The sequence below is a fragment of the Gossypium hirsutum genome, chromosome D13, assembly GCF_007990345.1.
Source record: "Gossypium hirsutum isolate 1008001.06 chromosome D13, Gossypium_hirsutum_v2.1, whole genome shotgun sequence".
Lineage (NCBI taxonomy): Eukaryota > Viridiplantae > Streptophyta > Magnoliopsida > Malvales > Malvaceae > Gossypium > Gossypium hirsutum.
The window spans coordinates 50,382,523-50,394,043 of record NC_053449.1 but is presented as its reverse complement, the minus strand read 5'-3'; the positions used below and the strand labels follow the sequence as shown (position 1 = coordinate 50,394,043).

Here is an 11,521-nt window from a genome sequence, read left to right as displayed (position 1 = left end):
AACTTGTTTCTAATGTTTGTTTTAAGCCTCGAGGGTTCATATAAAGGACTTATTGAATAATTTCTAACATGATTGTTAAATAATTTGAAATGTCCGTATTTGATCTTTATATTTTGGTAGTGCTCTGTAACCCTGTTCCGGCAATAGATATGGGTTAGGAGTGTTAAATTTATTGGTATCAGAGCTACAGTTTAGCCGATTCTTGGACTAACGTAGCGTATACGAGTGTAGCTATAAATGCCATTATATAATATGTGATAGTGTGATATCTCTTGACCATTTTAAACATGTTTTTCATATAGTAATGTCATCCAACTGAGCTGAATCTGAAGAAGCTGAGAGAAAAGCCTTCTTCCAAATGATGAATGATCAGTTTATAAAATTCGTAAATACGGGGCAGAAGAATTCAGAGCAACTACTGAAGATGATCTTGAAAGGGCCGAATTCTGGTTAGAAAATACTATCAGGGTTTTGGATGAATTATCTTGCACACCGGTCGAATGTTTGAAATGTGTTGTATCTCTGGTAAAATATTCAGCTTACCAATGGTGGAATACACTAATTTTTGTTGTACCGAAGGAGGAGGTCACGTAGGAATTTTTCCAAACTGAATTAAAAAAGAAGTAATATCAGTCAGAGATTCCTGGATCAGAAACGGAAGGAATTTTTAGAGCTTAAATAGGGGAATATGACCGTATCTGAGTATGAACGAGAATTTGTCAAACTGAGCCAATATGCTAGAGAGTGTATCCCGACTGAAATCACAATGTGTAAGCTGCTTGAAGAGGGTCTAAATGAAGACAAAAAGTTGTTAGTTGGGATTTTTGAATTAAAAGAATTTGTGGTACTGGTCAACCGAGCCCATAAAGCTGAAGAACTGAGTAAAGAAAAGAGATAGGCTGAGATGGAAGCCAGAACTTCAAGTAAAAGACTTATGGGAAAGTCACAACAGTCGACTTCAAAGAAATTGAAAAATATCATGACCGTTTTACCACTTCTACGGGGTATTCTAGAAAAGACAGAAGTATTCAACGCTTAAATCCGATATCTCAGGCTACATCTGTAGCAAGTGCAGGCAGTGTCAGAAACACCAAACCCAAATGCAAACACTGTAATAAATTTCATTTTGGTGAATGCCACATAAGAAGTCGGGCATGTTTTAGATGTGGTTCTTTTGACCACTATCTCAAAGGCTGCTCGGAAAAGCTTGAGAGAGATACTGTATAGACTTTAAAGCTGAGCAACTTCGCTATAAGAGGTAGACCACCTCGTAACCCCAGAAATGTTAGTGGTAGTCGAGGTACGATAAAAGATTTAACTGTTAAATCTGAAGCACGAGCACCAGCAAAGACATATGCTATTTGTGCACGTGAGGATGCCTCAACACCCGATCTTATTACTGGTACTTTTTCTATTTTTGTTACTGATATAACTGCTTTAATTGATCCTGGTTCGACACATTCATACATTTTCATGAATTTAATAAATAATAAAAATTTACCTGTTGAGTTCAATAAATTCGTGGTTAAAGTATCGAACCCCTTAGGCTAGTATGTGATGTTGGATAAAATTTGTAAGAACTGTCCGTTAATGATACGGGGTTTCTATTTTTTGATTGATTTGATGTTATTATCGTTTGATGAGTTTGATGTAATTCTGGGTATGGATTGGTTGACTTAGCATAATGCCGTAGTAAATTGCAAACAAAAGTATATTGTGTTGAAATGGTAGAATGGTGAAATGATCTGTATTGGATCTGATAATTTGAATGGCTTGTCTAATGTGATATCAGCCATGTCAGCACAGAAATATCTTAGAAAGGGTTATGATGCTTATCTTGCCTATATATTGGATACTAAAGTGTCTAAATACAAGATTAAATCAGTTCTAGTAGTCTGTGAGTATCCTGATGTGTTTTTGGAAGAATTACCCGGATTACCACCGATCAGAGAAGTAGAATTTTCTATAGATCTTATTCCACTGACAACATCGATATCTATAGCACCATACATAATGACTCCTATAAAATTAAAGAAGTTGAAATCACAGTTGCAAAAACTAACTGATAGAGGTTTTGCTCAACCTAGTTCTTCACCTTGGGGTGCGCCAGTTAAGTTTGTTAAGAAAAAAGATGGATCCATGAGGTTATGTATTGATTATAGATATCTCAACAAAGTCATGATCAATAATAAGTATCCATTGCCCCGTATTGATGACTTGTTTGGCCAATTAAAAGGTGCTACAGTGTTTTCAAATATCGATCTTCGTTTTGATGAATATTAGTTACGAGTAAAAGACTCAGATGTGCCAAAAACAGCCTTCAAAACCTGGTACGAGCATTATGAATTTTTGGTAATGCCATTTGGCTTAACTAATGCACCTGCAGTGTTTATGGATTTAATGAATAGAGTTTTTAGACCATATATTGATAGATTTCTGGTGGTATTTATTGATGATATTCTGGTATATTCCCGAGATGAAAATCAACATGCTGATCATTTGTGAATTATTCTGTAAACTCTACGTGAAAAAAGTTATATGCTAAATTTAACAAATGTGAATTTTGGCTTCAAAAAGTTGATTTTCTTGGACATATAGTATCTGCTGAAGGCATCAGAGTTGATCCAAGTAAAATTTTAGCAATTATTAACTAGAAACCACTGAAAATATGTTTGAAGTCGGAAGTTTTTTAGGATTAGCCGGTTATTATCGGATATTTGTACAAGGGTTTTCAATGATAGCTTCACCGATGACACGGTTGTTGCAAAAAGATGTGAAATTTGAGTGGTTTGATAAATGCCAACAAAGTTTTGATCGGTTCAAAGTCCTTTTGATCGAAGCACTAGTTCTGGTTCAGCCTGAATCGAGTAAGGAATTTGTGATTTATAGTGATGCATCATTGAATGGCTTAGGCTGTGTTTTATTGCAAGAAGATAAAGTGATAGCTTATGCTTCAAGACAGCTAAAGCCACATAAAAAGAATTACCCGATACATGATCTTGAATTAGCAGCTATTACATTTGCATTGAAAATCTGGCAACATTATCTGTTTGGTGAAAATTTTCATATATTCACTCATCACAAAAGTTTAAAGTATCTACCATTGTAGAAAGATTTGAATTTGAGATAGCGTAGGTGGCTTGAGTTATTGAAAGATTATGATTTGGTAATTGATTATCATCCGGGAAAAGCAAATGTAGTTGCAGATGCTCTAAGTAAAAAATCTCTGTTTGCTTTGCGAGCAATGAATACTCGATTATTATTGTCTGATGATGGCTTAATCTTAGCTGAGTTAAAAGCTAAGCCGACATTTTTACAGTATACCTGTGAAGCTCAGAAAAGTGATAATGAGTTGCAAGCTAAACAGGTACAGTGTGAATCAACTTTCGATTTAAAAATTCAGATTAGATCCAATGATTATCTATTGTACAGAGGCAGAATTTATGTTCCAAATAATTCAGAGCTTGTACAGAAGATTTTATATGAAGCTCATAGTGGTACTATGTCTGTGCATCCAGGGAGTAATAAAACGTACAACGATTTGAAACAAATATACTAGAGGCCAGGAATAAAGCATGATATTTCTGAATTCGTATCTAGATGTTTGATATGTGAGCAAGTTAAAGTTAAACATCAGGTACTTTCAGGACTATTACAGCCAGTTACAATACCGGAATGGAAATAAGACAGAGTTACCATGGATTTTGTTTTGGGATTATCCCTATCTCCGAAAAAGAAAGATGTCATTTGGGTAATCGTCGACCGTTTAACAAAGTCTGCAAATTTTATTTCGGTACGTATGGATTTCTCGCTGGATAGATTCACAGAATTATATATTTCTGAGATTGTCAGATTACATGGAGTGCTGGTCTCCATTATTTCCAATAGAGATCCTCGGTTCACATCCCGATTCTGGAACAAGTTACAAGAGGCTCTGGGTACACAATTGTATTTCAGTACAACATTTCATCCACAGACTGATGGTCAATCCGAGCGTGCGATTCAGATTCTTAAAGATATGCTTCGGTGTTCTATTTTAGAATTCTACGGTAATTGGGAAAAATATCTGTCATTAGTCAAATTTGCATATAATAACAATTATCAGTCAAGTATTAAGATGGCACCGTATGAGGCTTTGTATGGTCATAAATGTAGAACTCTATTGTACTGGACTGAGCTTAGTGAGAAAAATATACATAGAGTTCATTTGATCCGTGAAACTGAAAAAAAAAAGTAAAAGTGATCTAAGACAGTTTAAAAGCAGCTTATGATCGTCAGAAATCTTATGCGGATCTTAAACGAAAAGAAATAGAATTTTAAATTGGCGATAAAGTATTCTTGAAAGTATCGCCTTGGAAAAAAGTTCTTCAATTTGGCCGCAAAGGGAAATTGAGTCCACGATTTATAGGGTCGTATGAGATCACAGAAAGAATCGAACCTGTTGCGTATCGATTGGCCCTACTGCTAGAGCTTGACAGAATTCACAATGTTTTTCATGTACCAATGTTACAACGGTATTGGTTAGATCCTTCATATGTTATCTCTCCGACAGAGGTTGAGATTCAGCCTAGTATGACCTACAGCGAGGAACCGATCAGAATTTGGCACGTGAGACAAAATAACTAAGAAATAAAAAGGTAGCTTTAGTAAAAGTTCTTTGACAACGACACAAATTAGAAGAAACTACCTGGGAACCAAAGGAAATAATGAGGAAGCAATATCCAAACCTCTTTACTGGTAAGATTTTCAAGGACGAAAATTCTTTAAGGGGGAGAATTGTAACAGCCCGTTTTCAGTAAAATCAGAACAGTGGTTCGAGACCACAAATCTGAGTCTGTAAGAAAAATTATTTTAAATTTATTTTATGGACTACCGTATAATACGAATATCATATAAAAATTTTGTTAAGAAAATTTTACCAATTACATGATTAATTAATAAAAGGACCACATTGCATAAAATGCAAAAGTGGAATTCTAGTAGCTAAAAAGATCAAATAACTATGAAATTCAAAATTGGAGGTCCTTATATGGCAAATAGACCATTAAGAAGAGTTAGTAGATAAATTTGATGATTCATCCATGGAAAATTAGAAAAAGAAAAGGATAAAATTAAAAATATGATAAATAAAGATGATAAATAATAAAATAAAGAAAATATCATCATTTTTATCATCATCTTTCCCAAATAAAATATGGAAACCCTAGCCATGGAGAATTGAAGAAAGATAAAACTTATTTGGTCTAATTAGGTGAGTATTCAAGTCCTATTTTTAGTAATTTTATATTTCTGGGATCGTAATAACTTAATCTAGCTATCTTAGGGATTAATTTGTAAAGTTATCAAAGTACTACAATTTTCCATAGATGAATATCCATGAATTATGAAATTTATGGTAGAAAGTGAAAGGTTGTTGATAGATAAACAACATTTGCAAATTGAATTTTGATGAAATTGTGATTTAGGGACTAAATTTTAAAGATATAAAATTCATGAAAAAATTCTGAACTTGATGAATTACATGGGCTGCAAATGTTAAATGTAAAAATTGGTTAGGCTTGAAATAAGGATTAAATTGCATGAATTTCATTTTCCAAGCCTAGAGACGAAATTATCATTAATTTAAAGTATAGGGGCAAAATGGTAATTTTGTCTAGGATGTGAATTGAATTGAATTGATTATGAATTGTATTAAATTGATTTAAATTTACTCGTATAGATTCGGATAGACAAAATATGAAATTAGATTAAGGAAAAGAGGAAGTGTCGGATTAGTAGACAACAAATCAACACTTGTCAAGGTAAGTTCGTGTAACTAAATTGTATATTTATATGCTTGAATTGAATGTTGTGTTAGTGAATTGTGTAAATTTCCATATGTATGAAATTGATCATATATCCGATAATACCCGATAAATAATACATCCCCTTTGGATAAATGAAATTCGATGGATACAGGATTTCTTGTAATGGTTGTAGTCCTGCATGTGTTGCGGACACACCATAGCTCAAAAGAGCTTCCCATTATATGGTTCTTGTGAGCTTCTCATTAAAAGCTCTTCGGAGCATCCCGATCGGTTGTGATCCTGCATGTGTTGTGGACACATCACAGCTCTTATGAGCGTCCCGATATATGGCTCTTCAGAACTTCCCAATTAAAGGCTCTTTGTAAGCTTCCTGATTAATGGTTGTCCGAAGCTTCCCGATATGGCTTTCCGGAGCTTCTTGATTAATGTCTCTTTGGAGCTACCCGTTATTGGCTTACATGAACTTCCTAATTATGGCTCTTATAAGTTTCCTATTATATAGCCTGAATAAGCTTCCTGTTACATAGCTCATATGAGCTTCCCATTATATGACTCGAGAGAAGGCTTCCAGATTATGTGCATTAATAAGTACCCCTGAATATTAATTGACGAATTACAGATTTGTACACTTCGTGTGTACTACCTGTTTATCCATCGATATTTTAAATGATTCAACGGGTAAAGTTCCAATATGAGATGATATGAATTCAAGATGAATTACTATGAGAAATACTTGAAATACAAAGATATAATAAGTACATGTTCATGGATACTTGAAGTGATAAATACATGTATGTGGAAATTGAATATTGATTAGCTCATACATGTTTCTTGATATTCATGTGAATTACATGATTAATATGCTTGATGAGGATATGTGTTCAGGCAATTGGCCAAATTGCTTTGGATGTATTTTATATGCTTACCTTAAATGTAAATGAATGATAAATTAATTTCTCATTAAACGAACTTACTAAGCTTTAAAGCTTACTATGTTTTATTTCCTCTGTTTTATAGTACTTGAAGCTCGTAAAGGTTGGAAGCTGGTCGGAGCAACATCACACTATCCATAGCTCACTTCGGTATAAATAGTGAAATTTATTTTGGATATAATGACATGTATAGGCTAAGTTTGTCCAAATGATGGCATATATGTGTGTTGGTTGAATTTAGTCATTGGAATGGCTTGTGATGAAAATGTTTTGATGTGTAAATATATAAGACTATATCATGTTTGTTACGAGATTGATTTGGTTGATTTTATAGTAATCTTATAAGTATTGTTTATATGCATTTTTGGTCAAATAGGTAAGTTTGAATATATAGATTTATGAAGTGATATATCATGTATAAGACTTGATTTTCGGTTGGTTTTGGATGTCTTGGAATGGCTTGTGAATATGTTAAAGTGTTAATGTAGGTGCAAAGCAAGATTGGGTTAGAAATATGACTTAGAAATGACCTTATTTTGTCTACACGGGCAAAAGACACGAGCGTGTGTCTCAGCCATGTGTGACACACAACTTAGCACATGGGTGTGTGTCTTGGTCGTGTGTCCCTATTTCGAATGCCCACACGGCCTAAAACACGGGCCTGTCTCTTGGCCGTGTGAGCCACACAACTTGACCACACGGGCGTGTGTCCCCTGCGCCAAGGAAAAATTTTGAAATTTCGCAAAAAATTGTTTGAATACCCAGTTTAGTCCCAACTTGTTTCTAATGTATGATTTGGGCCTCGATGGTTCATATAAGGGACTTATTGAATAATTTCTGACATGATTGTTAAATAATCTGAAATGTCCGTATTTGATCTGTATATTTCGGTAATGCTACGTAACCCTGTTTGGACAACGGATATAGGTTAGGGGTGTTACAATTACATAGTACACTTAAAGAACGAGACAAAGAAGGATTAAGTACTAGACTCGTTTAGGCTCAAGGCTTTGATATAAAGGCTCACAAGAAAAAGATACTTGAGGCTCAAAGATGTAGGAACTAGGGGCATATAGAAATAGATAAGCTTTTCGGCTCTAGGCTATATCAAATAATGCCTAAGGTCTTTCCTGAATTAATCACCTAGCAACAATTTTTTTAACAATACATCTACTTAAATGAACAATTAGAAATTCAAATTATTTATCTACAAGAATCCGTCTATTTCATTCATCGTATGGTACACTTTATACATTTTCATCAATTACTACCTCTAGTCTATTATACACATTAACTAATTGAACTAATTAATCTTCAACTAAGAATAAGAAATTATCTAGTATCATTCTAAATTTACAAGCTTGGCAATTCTATGTACTTATTTGATATATACAACTTTTAACTTATTACCTAATTATAGTCCAGACACCATACAATTACACAAAATAAAAAAAAACGAAAAATATTTTTGGGACTTTTGAAAAATTTAAATTAAAAACGAAAAATATTTTTGGATTTTTTTTGAAAATTATTTGAAAAAGGGAAAAAAAGTTAAAATAAACACACAGACAAACAAAATCAAAAGATCTTGCTAGGGTAATAACTAGTTCATTGAGTAGAAACCCGAAATATGAATTAGTTATGACCACCGAAACGAGCTACCCATCCATGCCTAGATTTGGTTGAGTTTACAGACTAGTTCTCTGTTTTTCATCCTTTTATGCATGATTATTTATTTTATTATAAAAACACATATTTTTCACTTTATATGTTGTCGTAATATAATTTGTTTACAATACTAATTAGAATCTCGCCTAGTACTCGCCTCCATTCGGTACGATCATCGGAGTACCCACCTACTTTGTTGTAAAAACTATATTACAACCTAACCCGTATACTTGCAGCATCGCCTTAATTCAATATTTTTAGTAGCAGTATTTACACTGTGGACGTTAGTACATTTGGAGGCGATCAACTGATTCTTTGCCTCGCCTACGATGAACCAGTCTGCTGCCACTACTCTCCCTGGTGCTTTGCGAGCTCTCTTCAGCCCTTAGCTTTTAACGGATACTACTTCCCACCTGATCCCATGCATCAGCCGCTGCAACGGCCTATTGTGCCCTCTCCACTAGTGCCTCCACATCCATATTATCGAGCTGAGAGGATTGGGTTGGGGTTGAAGAATGAGTAGAGCCCTGCAACAGTAAGATTAGTGTCAACCCCACTAGGAACCAAGTCCCTACCAGAAGACTCACCTATGACAACTGTTGGCGAGGAAGACCAGCGTTGTACGCGTAGCTTGCAAATGGTGTAGAAGAGGTGTGGGGGTTCATCTTTCCTTCCTACCAAAATGACGACCAAATCATTAATGGCGTTGTAGGGCCATGCATTTTCGGTGGATGGTATTACTTGGGGATCAGCCCAACCGCAATATCCACAGGTCTACAGCCATTCGGGCCCTAATTCTCCAAGTAGAAATGGAAGATGTCTCTGACGGTGATAAGCTCCTCTAGCACAATAAACGGCCCAAGTTCAGGTGAATGAACTGATCCTTAGCAGCCTCATTATTGAATGGCTGCTTGCAGGTACAGACGGACTCTTGGGGGATGGACCACTGTATCGGGAAGCCAAAACCACCCCTCAGCCTACTCCTTACCTGAATAAATTTATTCCTATTGAGATGAAGGTTGGAGGCCCAGTTCGTAACTATTGACTCGCGTCCTTGGTGAGTACTGAAGTGTTCCATCCCCACAGTGGCGCCATAAGTGGTAACCTTCAATTGATAGATCCATTGGAATACACCAAGAATGGGTGGCTAATTCCTCAGACTACAATCGATGAAGTAAGCAATTAAAGTCCACCGGGATAGACCAACAAGTTGTCCCAATGAAATTCCATATTCATTCAGCACTGTACAGAAGAATGGGTGTAGCGGGAGGTGAAACCCAGCCTCGAAAAGATAGAAGGGAAGAATGATACCATTAGTACTGTCACTCAGTCGGCACTCGCCATGAACTATGCTGAATTCATAAGCGAAATTGGGCAATTGTATCCCTCTAACACCCAGATGTTTGACGAACTCGTCTCTAGTTGTTGAGCATTGGAAGAAAGGACTCTCCAATATCGCACTTACCTCTCAACTATTGGGTCTAGCCCCATCACCCACTGTAGCACCACCCCACAGCCCCTTCAACTGTGACCGTCGTGATTCCTCCCACCCTCATGATGATTGTCTTTGACTCTGACCATTGTTTGGGAAATAAAGGAAAGAGAGAAGATTACCTGGGAAAATTGTAAGTTACCCGAGGAAGAAAGGAAGCAAGACTCAGGAAACGAAAAAGGAGGAAACTGAAAGACGGAACTTAGGTATTCAAAAAAGAACTTAATCGACAAGGAAATTTTGGGGAAAAGTGATTTCAAATGTAAGGATTTCCCTTTTTTACGACTCAATTCACAAACAATAGCATAATGCAAATGTATTACTAATTATTTTCTAACTCAATGGTAAGAATACAAATATATGGTACTGATTTGATTTCAATTTTACATATTCTCTGCAATATATTACTTTACTTTTTTAAAGTAACTTTATAGCTACATAACCTTCAACACAATTTTCAATTTTTATATTTAGTAGTAAGCGTTCAGTCGAATTGAATAAAATTTTTTTGAGTTAATCGAGTTGACGAGTCTTATTTTATCATCTTGACTTGATTCGAATCAAGTTGTATGAAATGAAATTCAAGTCGAGCACATAAATTTGAAACCATATATGTTTGAAAAAAAATTTCAAAGCAAAATAAAAAAAATATACTTTAGTATAATAAACTTGAATAATTAATTAACTTATTTAAATCCCAAATTATTATTTTAGAAAGTTTTTAAATTTTTAACTTTCTTTTAGAAAGTTTTTAGAATTTGTTATAATCTTTTGAAAAATATAAATTTTGGAAATTTAAAAATTATTTTGATTTTTTTTTTGTAATTATTGGTAACAGAGACCAATTTGCTCATTTTCAAAATTGATAAGGACCAAAAGGGTGTTTATACCAATCTATTATTTAAATTGTAAAATTCAACCTAACTCAAACTACTTATTCGAACTGACTCAAAAAAATCGAATAATTCAAATAATTTAATTTGATTAACTTGAAATTCAATTTTGTTAACCAAATCAAATACCTATATATTCAACATCATCAATCATCAATAACTTTTCAGGTTGTATTTTCATCTTTTAAGTGAGAATTCTAACTTTTGTCACAAATTCAGTGTTCCCCACATTCTTTTCCAAGTCAGCTCTCTATTATCTAAGGTGATATTTTCTCATTTATTTTATAATTATTTTTCTTTTGTTTTCCTTGCTTATAATTCAACCTACTAATTTGTCACAATATATAGGCGATCAAACTAGAGATAGAAAAGGGGATTGCTCTCTCAAGTATTTTCATCATACTGCTTATGTTACATATCTACTATTTTATCTTTTTATTTCTTGACTTAGTCTACTAGATTTTTCACTGCTTCTTAATTTACATTTTTCTCGGTTATTATATATTACAAGGTCTTAAGTTTTTAGTTGAAGTCGACAGTCTATTTTTTTTGCCACGTGAATTACTCATATTTTAAGTTAATTAATATTTTTAATTTTTTTCTATTAATTACAAAAAGTTATTTCATATAAGTGATAATGTAATAAGATTAATCTTTCAAAAATTCCTTATTTTACTTAAAATATTTATATTTGAAAATTAAATATTTTAAAACATAATTTTTAATTTA

At 34.1% G+C, this 11,521-nt stretch overlaps 1 long non-coding RNA gene across 1 annotated transcript; it reads right to left on the bottom strand.

Annotated features, from left to right (window-relative positions):
* Positions 1 to 8,661: 8,661 nt before the first annotated feature.
* Positions 8,662 to 10,272, bottom strand: LOC121225113 (uncharacterized). The gene is made up of 2 exons (XR_005922969.1): positions 8,995 to 10,272; positions 8,662 to 8,934 (listed from the first exon to the last, which is right to left on the bottom strand). It is a non-coding gene; the product is annotated as an uncharacterized lncRNA (long non-coding RNA).
* Positions 10,273 to 11,521: the final 1,249 nt, after the last annotated feature.